Source organism: Phyllobates terribilis, unplaced genomic scaffold (genome assembly GCF_046119375.1).
Source record: "Phyllobates terribilis strain yellow unplaced genomic scaffold, ASM4611937v1 Scaffold_4__5_contigs__length_816908805, whole genome shotgun sequence".
Taxonomy (NCBI): domain Eukaryota; kingdom Metazoa; phylum Chordata; class Amphibia; order Anura; family Dendrobatidae; genus Phyllobates; species Phyllobates terribilis.
The window spans coordinates 519,807,780-519,828,867 of NW_027362764.1; the positions used below are offsets into that span (position 1 = coordinate 519,807,780).

General features: G+C 42.0%; 1 protein-coding gene across 2 annotated transcripts in view; it reads right to left on the reverse strand.

Annotated features, from left to right (window-relative positions):
• The window catches only part of KCNG2 (potassium voltage-gated channel modifier subfamily G member 2), a 344,727-nt gene that overhangs the window by 219,702 nt on the left and 103,937 nt on the right, over positions 1–21,088 (reverse strand). The gene's annotated exons all lie outside the window — the stretch shown is intronic.

Consider the following 21,088-nt stretch of genomic DNA (forward strand, 5'->3'; position numbering starts at 1 on the left):
GGTCTATCTATCCATCCATACACAACAAAAAAATGGCAGCACTCCAGTTGTGGGAGAGTGAAAAACTTTGGACTTTATTCAATCATGTACAGTATGTGCGACGCTTCGGCTCTTCAAACTGTATATACTGTATATAAATATATGATATTTACTATATTATAGTAAGTACTTTGTGTAGCATCGGCATCTCTGCCTCCTGCCGGGCAGTTCCCCTCACCACCACGGTCCCGGTCCGGCGTCTTCCTGCTCCCCTGGTGCTGCTGTGGCGCACACCGCGCGCAGCTTCCCGAGCACTGTGCTTAGGTCGCGCGCGCTCCCTCCCTCTTAAAGGGGCCGCACGCGCCGTCCTAAAGAGTACCGGCCAATGGCCGGAGGACTTCTCCTATATAAGGCACCTCCTCCAAAATGGTGGTGCCTGTGCAAGGTTGTTGTTTTGTGTGCTAACACTTTCCTCAGCCCTCAGGTCCCGCTGCCTGTCAGTCCTGCCCGCCAGTCTGTCTTACAGTCCTGCCCACCAGTCTGTCTTACAGTCCTGCCTGCCAGTCTGTCAGTTACTTGCCGTGCCCGCCAGCCAGCCTACCTGGAGCACCTGCCAGTTACTTGCCGTGCCCGCCAGCCTGCCTACCCGGAGCACCTGTCTAGCTATCTGCCGTACCTGCCTGCTTATCTACCCGGACCACCCGTCAGCCTTCCTGCCATGCTCATCCGCTGTACCGGTCAGTTCATGTCATCTGACCCGTGGGAGTCACCTGCTCTCACACAAGGTCAGTCCCAGAGTGGCACCTGGTTCACCTGCCCGGTCCCTCCCTGGTTCACGGAGTCGACTAGGCCGCCGTGTGACCTAGGTCAGTTCGAGTAGGCACTTAGTTACGCCCCTCTGGTCCCTCCTTCCACCGAAGCACAGAGGTTCCACCACCCAGACCCGTAACACTTTGAAGCTGTGTATATACAGGATTAGTTAGTGTGGAGCTATGTATATAATATATTCAGTACTGTGGACTCCCCACTACATATTATATACACGGGCACATATCCCCATTAATACTATATTCAGAGATTCACATTATATACTTTATTTTGCGGTATACAGTGGTGGCCAAAAGTATTGGCACCCCTGCAATTCTGTCAGATAATACTCAGTTTCTTCCTGAAAATGATTGCAATCACAAATTCTTTGGTATTATTATCTTCATTTAATTTGCTTGCAAGGAAAAAACACAAAAGAGAATGAAGCAAAAATCAAATCATTGATCATTTCACACAAAACTCCAAAAATGGGCCAGACAAAAGTATTGGCACCCTCAGCCTAATACTTGGTTGCACAACCTTTAGCCAAAATAACTGCGAACAACCGCTTCCGGTAACCATCAATGAGTTTCTTACAATGCTCTGCTGGAATTGTAGACCATTTTTCTTTGGCAAACTGCTCCAGGTCCCTGATATTTGAAGGGTGCCTTATCCAAACTGCCATTTTGAGATCTCTCCACAGGTGTTCTATGGGATTCAGGTCTGGACTCATGGCTGGCCACCTTAGAAGTCTCCAGTGCTTTCTCTCAAACCATTTTATAGTGCTTTTGGAAGTGTGTTTTGGGTCATTGTCCTGCTGGAAGACCCATGACCTCTGAGGGAGACCCAGCTTTCTCACACTGGGCCCTACATTATGCTGCAAAAGTTGTTGGTAGTCTTCAGACTTCATAATGCCATGCACACGGTCAAGCAGTCCAGTGCCAGAGGCAGCAAAGCAACCCCAAAACATCAGGGAACCTCCGCCATGTTTGACTGTAGGGACCGTGTTCTTTTCACTGAATGCCTCTTTTTTTTTTCTGTACACTCTATGTTGATGCTTTTTCCCAAAAAGCTCTACTTTTGTCTCATCTGACCAGAGAACATTCTTCCAAAACGTTTTAGGCTTTCTCAGGTAAGTTTTGGCAAACTCCAGCCTGGCTTTTTTATGTCTCGGGGTAAGAAGTGGGGTCTTCCTGGGTATCCTACCATACAGTCCCTTTTCATTCAGACGCCGACAGGATAGCACGGGTTGACACTGTCATACCCTCGGACTGCAGGGCAGCTTGAACTTGTTTGGATGTTAGTAGAGGTTCTTTATCCACCATCCGCACAATCGTGCGTTGAAATCTCTTGTCAATTTTTCTTTTCCGGCCACATCTAGGGAGGTTAGCCACAGTGCCATGGGCTTTAAACTTCTTTATGACACTGCGCACGGAAGACACAGGAACATTCAGGTCTTTGGAGATGGACTTGTAGCCTTGAGATTGCTCATGCTTCCTCACAATTTGGTTTCTCAAGTCCTCAGACAGTTCTTTGGTCTTCTTTCTTTTCTCCATGCTCAATGTGGTACACACAAGGACACAGGACAGAGGTTGAGTCAACTTTAATCCATGTTAACTGGCTGCAAGTGTGATTTAGTTATTGCCAACACCTGTTAGGTGCCACAGGTAAGTTACAGGTGCTGTTAATTACACGAATTAGAGAAGCATCACATGATTTTTCAAACAGTGCCAATACTTTTGTCCACCCCCTTTTTTAGGTTTGGTGTGGAATTATATCCAATTTGACTTTAGGACAATTCTTTTTGTGTTTTTTCATTGAAGACAAATTAAATGAAGATAATAATACCAAATAATTTGTGATTGCAATCATTTTCAGGAAGAAACTGAGTATTATCTGACAGAATTGCAGGGGCGCCAATACTTTTGGCCACCACTGTACATCAAATATAATACACTGAGACATATACAATATATGGTATATACAGGTGCATCTCATATAATTAGAATATCAAACAGTTAATTTATTTCTGTTGATTACAAACAGAGCAATCTATTTCAAGTGTTTATTTCTGTTAATGTTGATGATTATGGCTTACAGCCAATGAAAACACAAAAGTCATTATCTCAGTAAATTAGAATAATTAACAAAAAACACCTGAAATAGATCACTCTGTTTGTAATAACTCTATGTAATATACATGGGCGTACCCAGGATCAAAACTAAGGGGGGGGGGGGGGGGGGGTTGCAAGCCATGGTCGTTCAGGTTGTAAAATTTTAAAACGGAAAAGGTGAATGAAATTAAAATTTTAAGAAAATGATATGTAATTATAGAAGTGCTTTATTAGTTATTACAATTATTTGCTTGCAAAAAAATTTGATTTTTATTCTAATTACATGTCTTATACTAATATAATTTTTCTAGGGTTTGAAGAAAACTTGTTCAAAACTTTAGTTTCAATCCAGTCCTGATTTTTCTTTAAGAATTTCCGATGGACACTCATCAAACACAATCCAGTCAGTCTGTCCTCTCCCATTGTACTTCTGAGCCAGGTCTTTACCCTTCGAAGGGTACTGAAAGACCGTTCAACAGTAGCTGTGGTGGACGGGAAAGCACTTAAAATGAAGAGTACGTGCCTTGTTGCAGGGAAAAAAATATTAGCCTCCTCAAAAAGTGCAGCCACTTCAATGTCTTTAACCACCTGTCCTTTCTCCAGGTCCGGACCGGTTCCTACTCCCAAGGCCTAGGCCCTTCCAAATTTCAATAATTACACAGTGAGTGTATTGTGTAATTTACACTGCCTGGCTGCCACAGTCACTGGCAGCCGGCCCACAATAACAGGACAAGCGCTCCGCTCCGGCGGGATTCTCTGAGACAGGAAACAGGGGAGGCAGGCAGTGTGCTACGTCAGCACGCCTCAGGAGTCAGGACCCTGATCAGGTGACATGCGGCGTGCAGTGTCACTCAGCATGCGTTAAAGGTAATCCCGGACAGACCCAATGCAGTGACACTGCGCAGTTCCGGCCGCCGGGTGCAGAGCAGAGCAGTCACCTGTGGCCGGCCGCAGAGGGAACTTTCGCTGGCCGCGACCGCTGGTGATCTAAGTGTGTGTGCGGCAGGGCCGGCTCCAGGTTTTTGTGGGCCCCGAGCGAAAGAGTCTCAGTGGGCCCCTTTAACACATACCACGATGCATGATGCACAGATACCGAAGAGAAATATATATATAGTACAATGCAAAGATTTCACTTCTTACATTACATGAGTGATATCTATTGTAAATTCCACAATAGCTCAGAAACCAGCAAATCACTCCAAACAGTATACTGGCCCCCATAAAATGCTCCATACAGGAGACTGGCCCCCATAAAATGCTCCATACAGAAGACTGGCCCCCATAAAATGCTCCATACAGAATACTGGCCCCCATAAAATGCTCCATACAGGATACTGGTCCCCATATAACGCTCCATACAGGATACTGTCCCCCATATAATGCTCCATACAGAATACTGGACCCATATAACGCTCCATACAGAATACTGGCCCCCATATAACGCTCCATGCAGGCTGTTCCCCACACATAATGCACCACGCAGGCTGTTCCCCCCACATAATGCCCCACGCAGGCTGTTCCCCCCACATAATGCCCCATGCAGGCTGTCCCCCCCCCCCATATAGGATGTCACCCTTCCTTATAATGCCCCATGCAGGATGACACCCCCCCCTTCCTTATAATGCCCCATGCAGGATGTCACCCCCCCTCCCTTATAATGCCCCATGCAGGATGTCACCCCCCCCTCCCTTATAATGCCCCATGCAGGATGTCACACACACCCCCCTCCCTTATAATGCTCCATGCAGGATGTCACCCCCCTCCCTTATAATGCCCCATGCAGGATGTCACCCCCCCTTATAATGCCCCATGCAGGATGTCACCACCCCTTATAATGCCCCATGCAGGATGTCACACACCCCCACCTCACCCCCCTCCCTTATACTGCCACAGGCCTCCATACAATAAAAAAAAAATTCAAATACTCACCTCACGTCTCACCTGCTGCCGCTGCTCCGGACTCCTCAGCGTTGCCGGCCTCATCCCGCTCTGTGCTGTGACTGCTCAGGAGAGAGCGCAGTGTAAAGACGTCACCGCGCCCTCTGACCTGAGACCTCACAGTGCAGCAGCCGCGGAGGATGCAGGAGCTGCTGCAGAGGCACGGGGAGGGGTAAGTATTGTGCCGGGGCCCTGAGCAAGCAGGGGGGGGGAGCGGGCGCTGACACCGCTCTCCTCCGCTCACTGGTCCCATAGCGTGCGGGGTGCCCGACGGTGAGGGCCCCCCTGCCTGCTAAGGGCCCCGGCATTTGCCCAGGTGTGCCGGGTGCTGACGCCGGCCCTGGTGTGCGGCGTGCGTCCCTGCTTCTAGGGGGGGCAGCTGCCCCACGGTGGGTACGCCCATGATAATATGAGTTTCATTTTTTGTATTGAAGAACTGAAATAAATTAACTTTTTGACGATTTTCTAATTTTGTGAGATGCACCTGTGTATATATACTGTATATATACACACACATCACATAGTAGACACTGCGACTGTGTTACATACATCATATAGGATACACTGATACAACTGTGTATACTTCACATAGGAGACATTGTGACTGCTGTATACATCACAGTCACCCACCGGCTGCCACTTTCTCTCCCACAACACTGAACACATACCGCAGCCGATTCATCTCCAGTGAAGCTTGAAGGCAGAGGTCTGGAGTACCCGGTGGCATTCGCTCAGCAATCATTAGAGAGAGAGTTCTTTCCTCTCTTCAGTTCCTATTTGTACTGCACATGCCAGGCTTTCTGGTACAAGTGCAGTACAAACTTTAGGGAAAAAACAAAACACATATAGTGTTTTTTTTTCTGCCAGCCACTACAGACGGCAGAAAAAAAACACACCAGAGGCTGGGAAAAGTTGAGGCAGGAATAGGCAGCCCACTTTGGGCTCAAGCATAATGGTCTAGTGGGAATCTGCCCAGTCAGGCCTTGGTAACCAACAATATATGTAAAAAATATTTTTTTTCTACATCAAAGGTGTCTGTAGGCAGTTAAGCGTAACTTTGGTTTAGAGATGCAAATAACTTCGCAATTCACCTTCTTTAGTAGAAATGATAATCCTACTTCACTATGTAGTGATACATAATGATTTCTGTATTGCTACATAAGTAATCAAATGTTCCATTAATTGATCTGAGGATGTTAAACTGAATAAAATATAGAGAGTTCTCAATACTGAGTTTTTATGATTTTTGAGCCTGGTAACCTTTTCTCAAAAAGCAGAATCCTTTGTAATGGTAATTTCTACAATGGTGGCTCCCAACCTTTCTTTTTTAGAGAGCCACATTCCGCTTTGAGAGAGGGTTGCGTGCCCCTATAAAAGTAGCAACACCCAATAGCCAATTACCGTTAAGACAGCCAAAGCTTTCAGGAGAAGTACTTACACTGACGGGTTCCTACCTTACCCTGATTTGGCATTCTCGCATTAACCATTCCTACTACATTATTACATCCAGCTTCAAGCACCTCCTCTGACCGGCAGATCATCCTATCTTCAGCATAGCATACTTAATTTATTGCTCCAACACCAAGCCAGATCTGCTCTTTTGTGTGGGTCTACTCACAAAAGTCACTATTGTAAGATCTGCTCTTCATAGCTACGGGTATTTGGTAGACATGGTGCTAGTGCACCAAGCTGACAGACAACCACGAGCCACACATCATGGGCCTGCGAGCCACCAGATGCTGCCGAGCCATAGTTTGGGGACCCCCGTCTTAGGATGCCCATCTTCCTCCTCATTCCTCCCATCAATTGTAACAAAAACTGCACCACATAACACCTGTAACTGTGGCCTTTTCTATGCCATTTTATTACTTTTTTTTAAATAACATTTCTGGAACAAGCATTACTAAAAATCAGATGTTTAGAATCTGACAATGTGACAGAAGCACTGAAATTTACTGCTGCTTTAAACTAATTCAATTTATTCTTACACCAACCACTGTCTGCTCCCTGCTGTATAATAGTGTCATAATTGACAATGCCAGTTTGTTTGAATTACTACTCATTTGGTTGACCAACACAGATAATCTCAATTATATTTTGCATTAGAGAACACATTGAATTAGGTTACTTTACAAAAAATAACAATAAGTGCTGTATGAAATATTAAGCTCTGGGGTATTTTTCTTGCATTTGTGCAAAGAACAATTTGCTCAATGTCCTGTTTCTGGTAATTTTGTAGTCAATGATAATGTACTGTTGGAATGTTCCCAAAGTCAATGGCTCTTGCAGAATTTCATGCAGTATGTTACAATAAACGTGACAATGCGATTGCAGCTGAAGTGGTTTGATTGTTATCATATGCAGATTTTAATCATTTCAAGAAAAAGGAAACCTACTGTAACAATAGCAAAGGAAAAAAAAGGAAGAGAGTTGTTCTATGGAGAAAAGAACAGGAACACTCTGTGCCTTGTTTACTCCATGGAATTCAACTTTCTTTATTTCTGAAGCTTTTATAAAGTTTAATACCCAAATTAAGTTAACTGAGACAGTGTGTCACTTATCTCTATGGGGATGCACCTTAAATTGATCCACTTTGCAGAACTCCCATGATTTAGAGATACACGTGAAAACATTATTGTGCAACTTGTGATATTCTCTTTCCCTTTGTTACCAAAGAACTTTCTGACTACTCATTAAGTAACTCAAAGGGAAGCCATCGTCAGAAAATTACCTATTGTTTTAATCAGGTTTTTGTATTACATGTATTTAAAGAAAATATAAACTTTTTCATATAACAATCTTATAACTATCTTAAAACAGACATAACTTTAGAGGACATTGTGATAATGAAATACTTAATAGGAATACTTATTAAAAATAATTAAAAGTAACTCATAATAATTTTAATATAAACAGAGCAGTGAGTTGCTGGTCGTGTTTCGGCAATGGACATGGACAATCAGGCCCGGCGTCAGCACCCGGGCAAGTGCCGGGGCCCTGAGCAGGCGGGGGGCCCACTTGCCATCAGGCACTCCTGTGCACTATGGGACCCGTGAGCGGTGTGGTGCTAGCGCCCACCACTTCCCCCGCTTGCTCAGGGCCCCGGCAGCTGGCACAATACTTACCTCTCCCCGTGCTTCCAAAGCAGCTGCGGTCTCTTCCACGTCCTCTGACTGACGTCTCAGGTCAGAGGGCGCGGTGACGTCTTTCCGCCACGCCCTCTCCTAAGCCGTCAAAGTGCAGAGCGGGAAGATGCCAGAGTGGGTGAGGAGTTCGGAGCTGAGCAGTGGCAGCAGGTGAGGAGATGTGAGGTGAGTATTTGATATTTTTTTTCTTTATGTATGGACGCATAGGGAATTATATGGGGGAGGGGAGTGACATCCTGCATGGGGCATTATAAGGGGGAATGACATCCTGCATGGGGCATTATATGGGGGGGGTGTGACATCCTGCAGGGGGCATTATGTGTGTGGGGGGGAATAGCCTGCATGGGGCATTATGTGTGTCGGGGGAAGCAGCCGGCATGGGGCATTATGTGAGGGGGCACAGCCTGCATAGGGGCATTATATGGGGGCCAGTATGCTGTATGGAGCGATATATGGGGGCCAGTATCCTGTATGGAGCATTATATGGGGGCCAGTATTCTGTAAGGAGCGTTATATGGGGGCCAGTATCCTGTATGGAGAGTTATATGAAGGCCAGTATTCTGTATGGAGCGTCATATGGGGGCCAGTATTCTGTATGGAGCGTTATATGGGGCCCATAATACTGTATGGAGGACTATGTGGTGCCCATAATACTGTATGGAGGACTATAATGTCTGGTCTGCACTGTGCGCTGCGAGGATTCGCCGGTTTCTGAGCTATTGTAGAATTTACTATAGATATCGCTCATGTAATGTAAGAAGTGAAAGCTTTGGCACTGTACTATATATATATATATATATATATATATATATATATATATATATATATATATATATATATATTAGTACAGACCAAAATTTTGGACACACCTTCTCATTTAAAGATTTTTCTGTTTTTTCATTACTATGAAAATTGTACATTCACACTGAAGCCATCAAAACTATGAATTAACACATGTGGAATTATATCCTTAACAAAAAAGTGTGATGCAACTGAAAATATGTCTTATATTCTAGGTTCTTCAAAGTAGCCACCTTTTGCTTTGATGACTGCTTTGCACACTCTTGGCATTCTCTTGATGAGCTTCAAGAGGTAGTCACCAGAAATGGTTTTCATTTCACAGGTGTGCCCTGTCAGGTTTAACAAGTGGGATTTCTTGCCTTATAAATGGGTTTGGTGAAATCAGTTGTGTTGTGCAGAAGTCTGGTGGATACACAGCTGATAGTCCTACTGAATAGACTTTAACAAATTGTATTATGGCAAGAAAAAAGCAGCTAAGTAAAGAAAAACAAGTGGCCATCATTACTTTAAGAAATGAAGGTCAGTCAGTGCCTGGTTCCCACCGTGAAGCATGGAGGAGCAGGTGTGATGGTGTGGGGGTGCTTTGCTGGTGACACTGTTGGGGATTTATTCAAAATTGAAGGCATACTGAACCAGCATGGCTACCACAGCATCTTGCAGCGGCATGCTATTCCATCTGGTTTGTGTTTAGTTGGACCATGATTTATTTTTCAACAGGACAATGACCCCAAACACACCTCCAGGCTGTGTAAGGGCTATTTGACCAAGAAGGAGAGTGATGGGGTGCTACACCAGATGACCTGGCCTCCACAGTCACCAGACCTGAACCCAATCGAGATGGTTTGGGGTGAGCTGGACCGCAGAGTGAAGGCAAAAGGGCCAACAACTGCTAAGCATCTCTGGGAACTCCTTCAAGATTGTTGGAAGACCATTTCCAGTGACTACCTCTTGAAGCTCATCAAGAGAATGCCAAGAGTGTGCAAAGCAGTCATCAAAGCAAAAGGTGGCTACTTTGAAGAACCTAGAATATAAGACATATTTTCAGTTGTTTCACACTTTTTTGTTAAGTATATAATTCCACATGTGTTAATTCATAGTTCTGATGCCTTCAGTGTGAATGTACAATTTTCATAGCCATGAAAAAAACAGAAAAATCTTTAAATGAGATGTGTCCAAACTTTGTCTGTACTGTGTATATGTATATGTATATATATATATATATATATATATACATATATATATAATTTTTTTTTTTTTCTTTCTGCAGTAACTGTGCATTATGAATCGTGCTATGAGTTAATTGGGCTCACTGAGACTCTTTCGCCCAGAGCCCACAAAATCCTGGAGTCGGCTCTGTGGACAATAAAGCATCTAAAAATGGGAGTGAGTGAGCCTGTGTTTTCTTCCAAAGTATGTTTTGTATTAAAGAGAACCTGTTTCGTGAAAAAAAGCTATTAACCTGCAGATATGGGGTTAATATGCAGGTTAATAGTGTTCAGTACCTGTCCGGATATATATGTAATCAAGAGGAAGCGAGACCTGTTGCTGGCCGCTCACTTCCTCTTGATTACTTATGATAATTGGTAAATAGGCTTTTTTCTTTTCACAGGGGCAAACTTTCAGATCGAGAAGGGGATGTGCTAGTCGGGTTCTGGCGAGGAGTATCCATATAGCATACTTGCGGTCACATGATCGCTGTTCCCAGTGTGGACACTGGAGAATCCTCACAACACACAGTATGCGCAATGTGAGGATTCACAAGTCTGCAGTCACTATTAATTCACTGCCTAATGCACCAGGAGAACAGGGAAAGAGATGGTTACCCCCCAAAAAACAGACCATCCAATGTGATAGTCTGTGCCTGGGACAGCAGCAAGCTATTATTTTTAGATTAGGAAGTAACCAATATCTAAGGATCTTCACATTCCGAGAGGATCAGTTTTCTGCTGTTGGTTCTGTGTTGACCGTTTATAAAAATGTGCAGACCCACAAAAAAAAGAATAAATTTGGTTGTTTCACATGTAAATATTTTATCCTGTGTTAGCTTGAAAACGTAATCAGGGGCTCAAGTAGACAAAAATTACCTACCTGCTACTATTCTGAAGACATAGAAATTAATGGCCCCAGTATAGTGCATACAGACTGCACGATTGTGCATAACTGAAGAGTTAGACAACAAAAGTAACGTAACGTGTGTTCCTCTTATGGTAAATAACCCATGAAAGTAAAAATGACAGAAAACTGATAATGTTCGGATGGGAAAGCCCATGGATATTGCTCCCTTCACACCCTAAAAACACCAGCTAGCAGTCACTGCAGAGGTAGCCTGTCACATTGAATGGTCCAATTTTGAGGGTAACCCAGCTCTTCTCAATATGCCTGTGTTGGGTTAGTTAAATAATAGTGTGTGTGGGGTGGGAGGGAAAAAACTCTTGGGTGACAAACAACAACACTGGCTGATACCAAGTTCCAGCGATAGTACCGTATTTTCCGGAGTATAAGATGACTGGGTGTATAAGACGACCCCCAACTTTTCCAGTTAAAATATAGAGTTTGGGATATACTCGCCGTATAAGACTTCCCCTCTTCAAACGCACATACGGTAAAAATTAAAAAAAATCAGATTTGATTTCAATATGGTAATTTTAAAGTGATGAACCTTACCTGCTTGGATTGGTCAGCTCTCCCTGCCTCCAAGACTACAGAGCGATAGCGCATCCCTCTGGCCCGCCCTTGTATCCTATTACCGGTACCTCCTTCTCTGCCTCTCTGATCTCGCTCCTGAGGACTGCAGTGACGAGGTGAGGGGGCGCCTCACGGGGAAGGTGTAAGTGAAGCAAGCTGCAGGCGTCCGGGACGCCCGGTGTATGGATAAAAGAAAAAGAGCAGTGCTGTGCCCAGAAATACACTTCTCTTTCACTTGTCTGGCCCGCCCTTATATTACTTCCTTCTCTGCCTCTCAGATCTCGCACATACGTGCCTGTGCCGCTTCACTGCAGTCCTCAGGAGCGAGATCTGAGAGGCAGAAAAGGAGGTAATACAAGGGCAGGCCAGATGAGTGAAAGAGGCGTGTTTTTCTGGACACAGCGCCGCTCTTTCTCTTTTTTCCATACCCCGGGCGCCCCAGACCCCCAGCAGCTTGCTTCACTTACACCTTCCCGGTGAGGCGCCACTTCACCTCGTCACTGCAGTCCTCAGGAGCGAGATCAGAGAGGCAGAGAAGGAGGTACCGGTAATAGGATACAAGGGCGGGCCAGAGGGATGCGCTACCGCTCTGATAGTCTTGGAGACAGGGAGGGCTTATAAATTACCATAATTATACGCACTATAAGATGACACCCGACATTATAAAACGACTCCTGACTTTTGAGAAGATTTTCAGGGGTTAAAAAGTCGTCTTATACGCCACAAAATACAGTAATATAGTGGAAAATTGTTTGTCAAATACATTACTAATGCTTTAATAAAGTGTTAAAAAATTAAAATATTAAAAAAAAAAACATTCCAGGCACTATTCATCTGTGACCATGTTATTAAAGACATGGATGCCATGTTGGTCCAACGTAGTCCATCAAATCCGATGTAGACCAAACTGGAAGCCTGCAAAAAGTAAAAGCTCTACAAAACCATGGTTTCAATAATTTTATATTTAGATAGAATGGACTTTTTTAGACTTGGTGATGCTAAATATGTTTATTTTTATATATTTTTTATTTAATTGCAGGATAAGTGGAATGATTTAAATGTTTATATTTATTTATTTCTTTTTTAAATATTTTCTTTATTTTTCTTTATTTTTTGGTCCTTTTTTAGTCCGTGGCTGTTGGTGGAAAAATAAAAAGTTATGACCCTTGATAAAAGAAGGGAAAAATTAAAACACAAAAATGAAATTGGTTGCATAGTGAAGGGATAAAGGGAATGGCTGGACTGCAGTACTAAATTGGGTTATCAAGCTCAGAATTATTCAGTTTGGAAAAACGAACGTTTAGGAGTGATCCACCTATGACGTACAAATATATGAATGGACAATACAGAGATCTTTCTAATCATCTTTTTATATCTAGGCCTTCAATATTTACGTCTTGTACATCTAGAGGCAATAAAGTTTAATCATCGCCACAGAATGGAGATTCCTTACTATACAAACTATCAGATTATGGAACTCTCTGCTACATTTTGTGCTGGTCAGTTCACTAAACAAGTTCAAGGAGGGACTGAATGCCTTTCTTGAAAACTATAATAATATTATTGGGTATGAGGACTAGATTCTGGAGATAGTTTGTTAATACAAGGACTTGGACTGATTGTCATATGTGGAGTCAGGAAAGAATTTTTCCCATAACATGGGACAGTAATCATTTGTGTTATGGAGTGTTTGCCTTCTACTGGATCAATATGTTAAGGTATAGGTTACTCACCAGCCACCGTATTCAACTGCTTCCGGCGCCGTTCTGGTCCCGCATCGACGTCTTGTGACTCGAACTTCTGACTGACCAGAAGTCAGAGGTAACGGTCACAAACTGTCAATGGAAGTCTGAGAGTCTTGTTCTGGCTCTACTGGTACTAGTGACTTCCATATCGTCCAGCAAAAACTGGAGCGATCCTACAATTCACACTGGAGTGGTGGAGATAAAAGGTGAAGATGGCGGCTGGTAAGTATAACATCAGGGGCAGGGAACTTAAATTAGTTCCACTTCAGCGCTGCAATAAAACAAAACACTGGAGTGGTGCTATGAAACTGAATAATATTCTGTTTTTGTTGGACCATATTTTTTCACATTCTTCCAGCATATGTAGTCATTGCCTGGTTGTTCTTTTCTAGCTTTGTTCTCTCCATTCATCCTTTAATTTCTATGTCTTTATTTCCATTTTGTAATACTGCCTCCACCAATCCTGGTTTCTTTTGTCTGATGGAGACATTTTCTCATTGAAGATTAAGAAATAACTGTGTATGAAGTTCATCGCAGGGCTTCAAGCCTCCAGCATTCCTGATATCACAGTATGTGGATTAGATTTAATACGTACAATCACGTACACAATAGACATTTTCATTACTACTTAGGAAGTAATCTGGAAAGAGCAGCAAATACTTTGTTTCATTCCAAAACTTCAATCTCCAAACCTCAGGCTTACAATAAGCATGGGAAAAATCAATTTTGGGAATACTGTGAAATACAGTATTTTTGTTCCTCAAAGTCTTTTTTATTTCAGCAGTAAGTATGGGATAGAATTGATGCTGATAATAATAGCAGTAATGCAAGTGCAGATAACACTTAACAGCTTTGCTGGTACACTGACCTGCAAGACAGGGTAAGGTAATTTATATCATAGCCCCACAGGGAAGAGGTGAGGGAGCACATAGCCCAGCATCAAGCGCAATTATAGCCTGAACAACACAAATACATTTTAAAGGCACAGCTAGAATTACATTGAATTTGCGGCAATATATGCATAGCAAATCAATCACCTCTATAAAACCAATATATTCCAAGCGCAAGGTGCAGAACATTGTATTCAGCACATCAGTCTTTGTCTTGGTGGAGCACACAATATAATTTATGTGCCCAAAACATGCAAAACATATATCCTTGCTTACGTTCCTACATTTCATTGGAAAATTCAAGGTTTGAAAGAGATCATTCTGTTTTTCAGTCTGACTTCCTATTTTCCTCTATAACATTTGCAACATTTGTTGCAGATAAATTTAATACTACTAGTACGTAATACTGAAATTTCATGTTAAAAGACCATAACTATATGTTCATCTGCTGGCTCCCTAGTGGGAAGTAATTCTCCAGTAAAATATAATTCCAATTTTTTTTTACTCTTTAACGTAGAATTTCAGTTTATTTGATAGCATTTTAGTTTGTTAATTATGAAAATTCATCTTATTTTTATTTTCCCTGGGTAAGAGGTTCTGGAGCACTTTGCTAATTTTCACAGGTATATTGATATATTTATTGACAACCCTTTATTATATAAGGAGAATTGCAGTGACATTGGCTTGCTTATTATCCTATAGAATAATACAATCTTGGTGATTATTTAAAAGGAATCTGCAACCCCCCCCCCCCCCCCCGGGCGATATCAGACCTCTACTATGGCCATACAGGGTATAGAAAAGAATATCTATACATACCTGTATGGCCCATAGCAGAGGTCTGATTGCAGAGAAAAGCACTTTAATCAATTCTTTTTTCCACAGGCTTGGGACGCCAAGCAATCCCGCATATGTTCTTATTATTCCCCTAAATCCCCGCCTCTCTGCCTAATTATCATATCCCCCCCTCCCCTGCATGTCACAGGGCCCTGCGACGCGCACTGCACTCCTTGACTTCCGCGCATGCGGAGGGGGGATATGATAATTAAGCAGAGAGGAGGGGATTTAGGGGAATAATAAGCACATAGGTGGGGATTGCTTGGCGTCCCCTGGACGCCAAGCCTGTAGAAAAAAGAATTGATTAAAGTATCATACTGAGATATTTATGTATTTGCATTGAACATTTAAGATTAAATGTGTATCAGGGCATCACTGTTCATGTCTTATGAGTCTAGAACGCATATATCAAACTCCGGAAGTCTCTTTTACAACGTAAGCCTATGGTGCCTCGCTCTGATGCTCCATAAGCTTACATTGTAAAAGCCACTTCCAGAACGGAGCGTGATCCAGAGTCTGAATCATCATCATGTGACCCAGAAGAGGACTGGAATGTAAGTACGTTAACACACTGACACTACAGTACATACATATAGGATCAACCCTCCTAAGCCGTCTATATTGGCATGCAGGTCATAGAAAGTTGAATAACTTGATACCTTGCCATTTGCGATGTATGATTCTAGAGAAATCTGATTTTTTTAATATATAAATGAGCCTCTAAGATCTATGGGCCAAATAGAGATCTCCCCGAGAATCTGCCTCCAGAGCTTATTTCAAATGAAACGAGACGTTACAAGTGTAAGACATATAGATCATGAGAGTGGACTGGCAGCCATTACACTGGCAATATTCCCTTTCATTTAAAATAAGCTCTGGAGGCAGATTCTTGTGGAGGTCTGTATTTGGCCCATAGATCTTAAAGGGAACCTGTCAGGTCCATTCCTTGCCTAACCAAACATGTATAACATTATTTAGTGAAAAGAGGTATTAAAAAAAAGCATTTATAATGTCCCTGTTTTCTATGCCCCTGTGGGCGAGAGAACATAATTTGCACGAGCTGGCGTCATCACCTGCTCATGAAAATCTTGCACATGCGCACCACTCATCTTGGCAGCGTCACTGCGTCTCTGCAGCCAGGTGTACGCTTCCGGGCTTCAGAGGCGCACTGCGCATGATTGAAAGCCATCTTCTGAACTTCCGGTCATGCGCAGTGCGCCTCTGAAGCTGGGAAGCGTACACCCGACTGCAGAGACGCAGTGACGCTGCCGAGATGAGCGTTGCGCATGTGCAAGATTTGCATGAGCAGGTGATGATGCCAGCTCGTGTAAATTATGTTATCATGCCAACAGGGGCCTGATAACATGGAAAGAGGGCTGACTAGTCTGGGGCAACTAACGCCCATCGACTAGTCAAAGGCCATTAGCATAGCAAACGGGGACATTATAAATGCTTTTTGTATACCTCGTTTTCGCTGAATAACATTATACAGGGCTGGTTAGGCATGGAATTTACTCATACATAGCCGTATGTTGCTGGGTTGGAGATCATGGGAGACCTGACAGGTTCCCTTTAACAGCTTATTTACATGTTAAGATAACTGTGGATTTCTCTGGAAAAAGACATCAGGTCGCAGATAACAAGGTATCATTTTAGTCCGCTTCCTATGACCTTCATGCCCGTATAGACAGCTTACGAGGATCAACTCTACTGACAGATTCGCTTTAAGAAAAAAAAAGTATATGGGAGTGCTTATTTAACTCCTTCACAACATCTGCCGTACATACACTGTGCTGCGGGAGGTGCGTTCCCACAAACTGCCGTACATGTACAGCGTGATGATCGTGCGGGCTCACTCTGAGTGCCAGCACAATCATAAGTGGGTGTCAGCGCTATATGAGAGCTGATACCCTGCAGCAACGCTTTCATCATACCGATGATCAAAAAGTAAAATAAAACGCGATCAAAAAGTCGAATGTAATTAAAAATGGCATTGCTGAAAATGTCATCTTGTTCTGCATAAAACACAATACAGCTCCATCAGCGAAAAAATTAAGACGCTATAGCTCTCAGAATAGAGAGATGCAAAAATAATTATTTTTTTCGGTAAATTAGTTTTTATTATGTAAAAGTGCCAAAACATAAAAAAACGATATAAATGTAGCATCGCTGTAATCATACTGACCCGAAGAATAAAACTATCTTTTCACTTTTACCACAATGAACGGCATAAAAAAACTCCCAAAAAACATTTCCTGAATTGCTGGTTTTAGTTCATTCTGCCTCCCAAAAATCGGAATAGAGAGCAATCAAAAAACGTTAGGTGACCGAAAATTATAGCTCTCAAAACATGGCAATGCAAAAACGTTGTTTTTCAAAAAAAAAAAAAAAAGTTTTTTTTTAGCATGTGATGGTAGCCAAACACAAAAAACTGATATATATATATACGGGTTTCTGTGTAAGTCTCTGAAATACTTGATTCAGACGGAACCTCAGGCGGAAGATTCCCTACAATGAGGCAGATGGAGACAGTGTGGACCCCGTCTGGCCCATGATTCAGCGGTGTCAGTCTTTTTACTTGTGCATAAAAGAGCGGTCGACCACAGTTTTATGAACCTCTGAAAATAATGACACAGCTAATCAGAATAACTCTGTTGCCTCATTATAGTGAATGGATCCCTCGGGGGTTCCATCTGAATCATGTCATTTGGAGATTTAGATGGAAACCCAATGTAAGTGCTCAGAGTAGAGCACAGAATAAATGTGATCCAAAATTTTATGTAAGCAGTTCCCAATAAAAGTTTTAATTCAATCCACAAAACAAGCAAGTCCCCACTCAGGTCCGTCATAGGAAATATAGGGGGTTTCCACATTACCGGTAGCCCAAAGGCTCTGGAAGAGGCAATTTTTACCACCATCCCTCTTTTCATTTCTATCTGCAGTGCTCCAGGACCCTCCCTTTCTTTGGCCTGACTTGGGTAAGACTCCAGGGGAATATGGTTTGACTCCCTATTCCACTCGGATGCATTCTTATACTTTGGTGTCTAACATGTGACCCCTATGTTTACATTCAATATGCATCGATTGCCATCATGGCGTACAAAATCTCAGGCCCATGTGTGCTGTTGCCCTGCAGACCCTGGTCTTTTCACTTCCTTTGTCTGTATTTATGATGTTATTTAAAGATTTGTGAATGTTATTCCTATTATTAATAAAATTGGTTTCATATGCCAGTTATACTCTTGTTCTCCCTTGTTCTCATATATTTTTTGAGTTGGCGTTTCTATGTGTAGATGCCCGGCTTACTTAGGACTGGGCATCTGGCACCTTTGAGTGTTATTATGTATTGGCTCGTTTCTTTTTCATGTTTGTCATTTCTGTAGAAATGAGAGCTCACTTAGTTTACGGGTACATGTCTCAAGAACCATGAGATGGGCATAATGTACTGGGCACTACAAAATACGAGCATTACAATGGCAGATTTGCAATTTTCACTCAGCAACATTCACTGCTGCTTGATTCTGCCAAACACCCAAGGAGTCAAAATTGTCTCTGCATCTGTAGAAAAATTCCCAGAGGGGTTGCAATTTCCAAAATAGGGTCACTTGAGGGGGATATTATGCTCTTCTGGCATTTAGGGGCTCTGTATATGGAATCCATAAACTATTCTATGATATTCTATGTTCTCCAAGAGTCAAATAGCGCTCCTTCCCTCCTGAGTCTCGTCGTGTGGCTAAGCAGTACTGTATAGCCACATATAGGGTATTTCCACAATCAGCAGAAATTGTGTGACAAATTTTGGTGCCATTTTTACCCATTTCCTTGTGTGACAATGTAAAATTTTGGTCTAAAACAATATTTCAGTGGTAAAAATGTAATTATTTTTTCTTCACCACCCAATGGTATAAAATTCTGTGACACATATGGTGTCAATATGATCACAGCACCCCTAGATGAATTCATTGAGAGGTGTAGTTTACAAAATGAGGTCACCTATGAGGGGATTCTGCTGTTCTGGAACCTCAGGGGCTCTGCCAATGTAACATGGCACCCTCAAACTATTCCAGCAAAATCTCAACTACAATATGGCGCTCCTTCCGTTCTGAGCTTTGAACTGTGCCTCAAAAGTAGTTTTTGACCACATATGGGGTATTGGCATACCAAAATTGCATAACAAACTGTACGGTCCATTTTCTCCTATTATCGCTTTTGAAAATTGAAAACTTGGGGCCAAACAACATTTTAGTGGAAAAAAATTTAATTTTCCATTGACTCAGCCAAATGTTATACAATTTTGTAAATAGCCTGGTTGTTAAAATGCTCACTACACTGCTAAATTCCTCAAAGAATTTAACTAAAGGTATGGTGAGCACCTTAAATCCACAGGTGCTTCTCAGAATTTTATAGCGTTGAGCAGTTAAAATGAAAAAATAAATTTTTCCCTCAAGCCTCAAATTTTTCATTTTCACAAGGGTAACATGAGAAAATGCACCATACAATCTGTTGCGCAGTTTGTCTTGACTACACTGATACTCCATATGTGGTGGAAAACTACTGTTTGGCCACACGGCAGGGCTCCGAAGATAAGGAGTGCCAATTGAATTCTGGAGCGTAATTTTGGTTGGAACAGATTGCAGATGCCTTGTCACATTTGAAGAACCCCTGACATGCCAAAGCAGTAATCCCCCAAAGTGACCCAATTTTGGAAACTACACCTCTTGAGGGGTGTAGTTTCCAATATGTGGTCACTTGTAGGGGGTTTCCATTGTTTAGGCACATCAGGGGCTCTGCAAACATGACATGGTGTCCACAATCTATTCAAGCCAATTTTGTACTCCAAAAGTCAAATGCGCTCCTTCCCGTCCTGCCATGCACCCAAACAATAGTTTTCCTCCACATATGGGCTATCGGCTTGCCAGGAGAATTGCACAACAAATTGTACGGTTCATTTTCTTCTGTTAACCTTGTAAAAATGCAAAATGTGGTGCTAAAGTAATATTTTTGTGAAAAAAAGTAAAATGTTAATTTTATCCTCCACTTTGCTTTAATTCCTGTGAAGCACCTAAAGGGTTCATAAACTTCTTGAATGTGGTTTTGAAGACTTTGAGTGGTGCAGTTTTTAGAAGGGTATCAACACTTGTTGGAAAAATTAGAAATTGCTGATCAATTTTTACCCCTTCAAACTTATTAACAAAAAAATTATGTTTCAAAAATGATGCTGATGTAAAATAATGTGGGAAATGTTACTTATAAATTATTTTGTACAGCATGACTAACTTGTTCAAAGATATAAAAATTGAAAGTTTGAAAATTGCAAAATTTTCAACATTTTTGCCAAAATTTCGATATTTTCACAAATAAACACAATTTTTTTTTACCCAAATTTACCACTAATAAAGTTCAATGTGTAACAAAAAAAACTGTTTCAGAATCAGTGAGATCCGTTTAATCGTTCCAGAGTTATTACCTCATAAAGTGACACTGGTCAGAATTGGAAAAATTTGGCCTGGTCATGAAGGTGAAAACAGGCTTCAGGGTGAAGGAGTTAATACAACTTGTACAATAAAAAGCTGTATCTGGTTTTTGTTGATTTATCTTAAAGTCTTCAACACATTGAGAAGAGCCTTGGGCAACATTGTGACAATTGTTTTAGAAGAGCAGTTTGATGCTAACAATGGCATGGCACCGTTAAACTTTTACTTAATGATGAAGAGCAGATTTTTGATAATGCTATAAATATTTATGTGTCACAGCAGAACAAGAGAAGTGACAGACAAAAAATAAAGCATCAGCCAGAAGTTCAGAACATTTCAAAGTCTGTTGAGAGCAAAGCTTCTAGCTACCCTCAGAATGCAGCATGCATCATAAAGACACACAATTTTTCTCACACGGCTTGATCACATACTTTTTAATTTCCTCTCCCTTTTACCATGTGTGAAGTCTTCCTTTTAATTTTTTTTCTTTATTGCTTTACTACCAGCCATGCCAATCAAAGTTTCCTTACAGCTGCACGTTTCTCTTCTATTTCTTTGAGCTTCTAGATCAGCAGATGGTTTCAAACTTCACAACTACACAAATTTGTGTCAGTCATTTCTACATGATATCTGATCATCGGGAAAATTAATTTAGCAAGTTAATAGTTTATA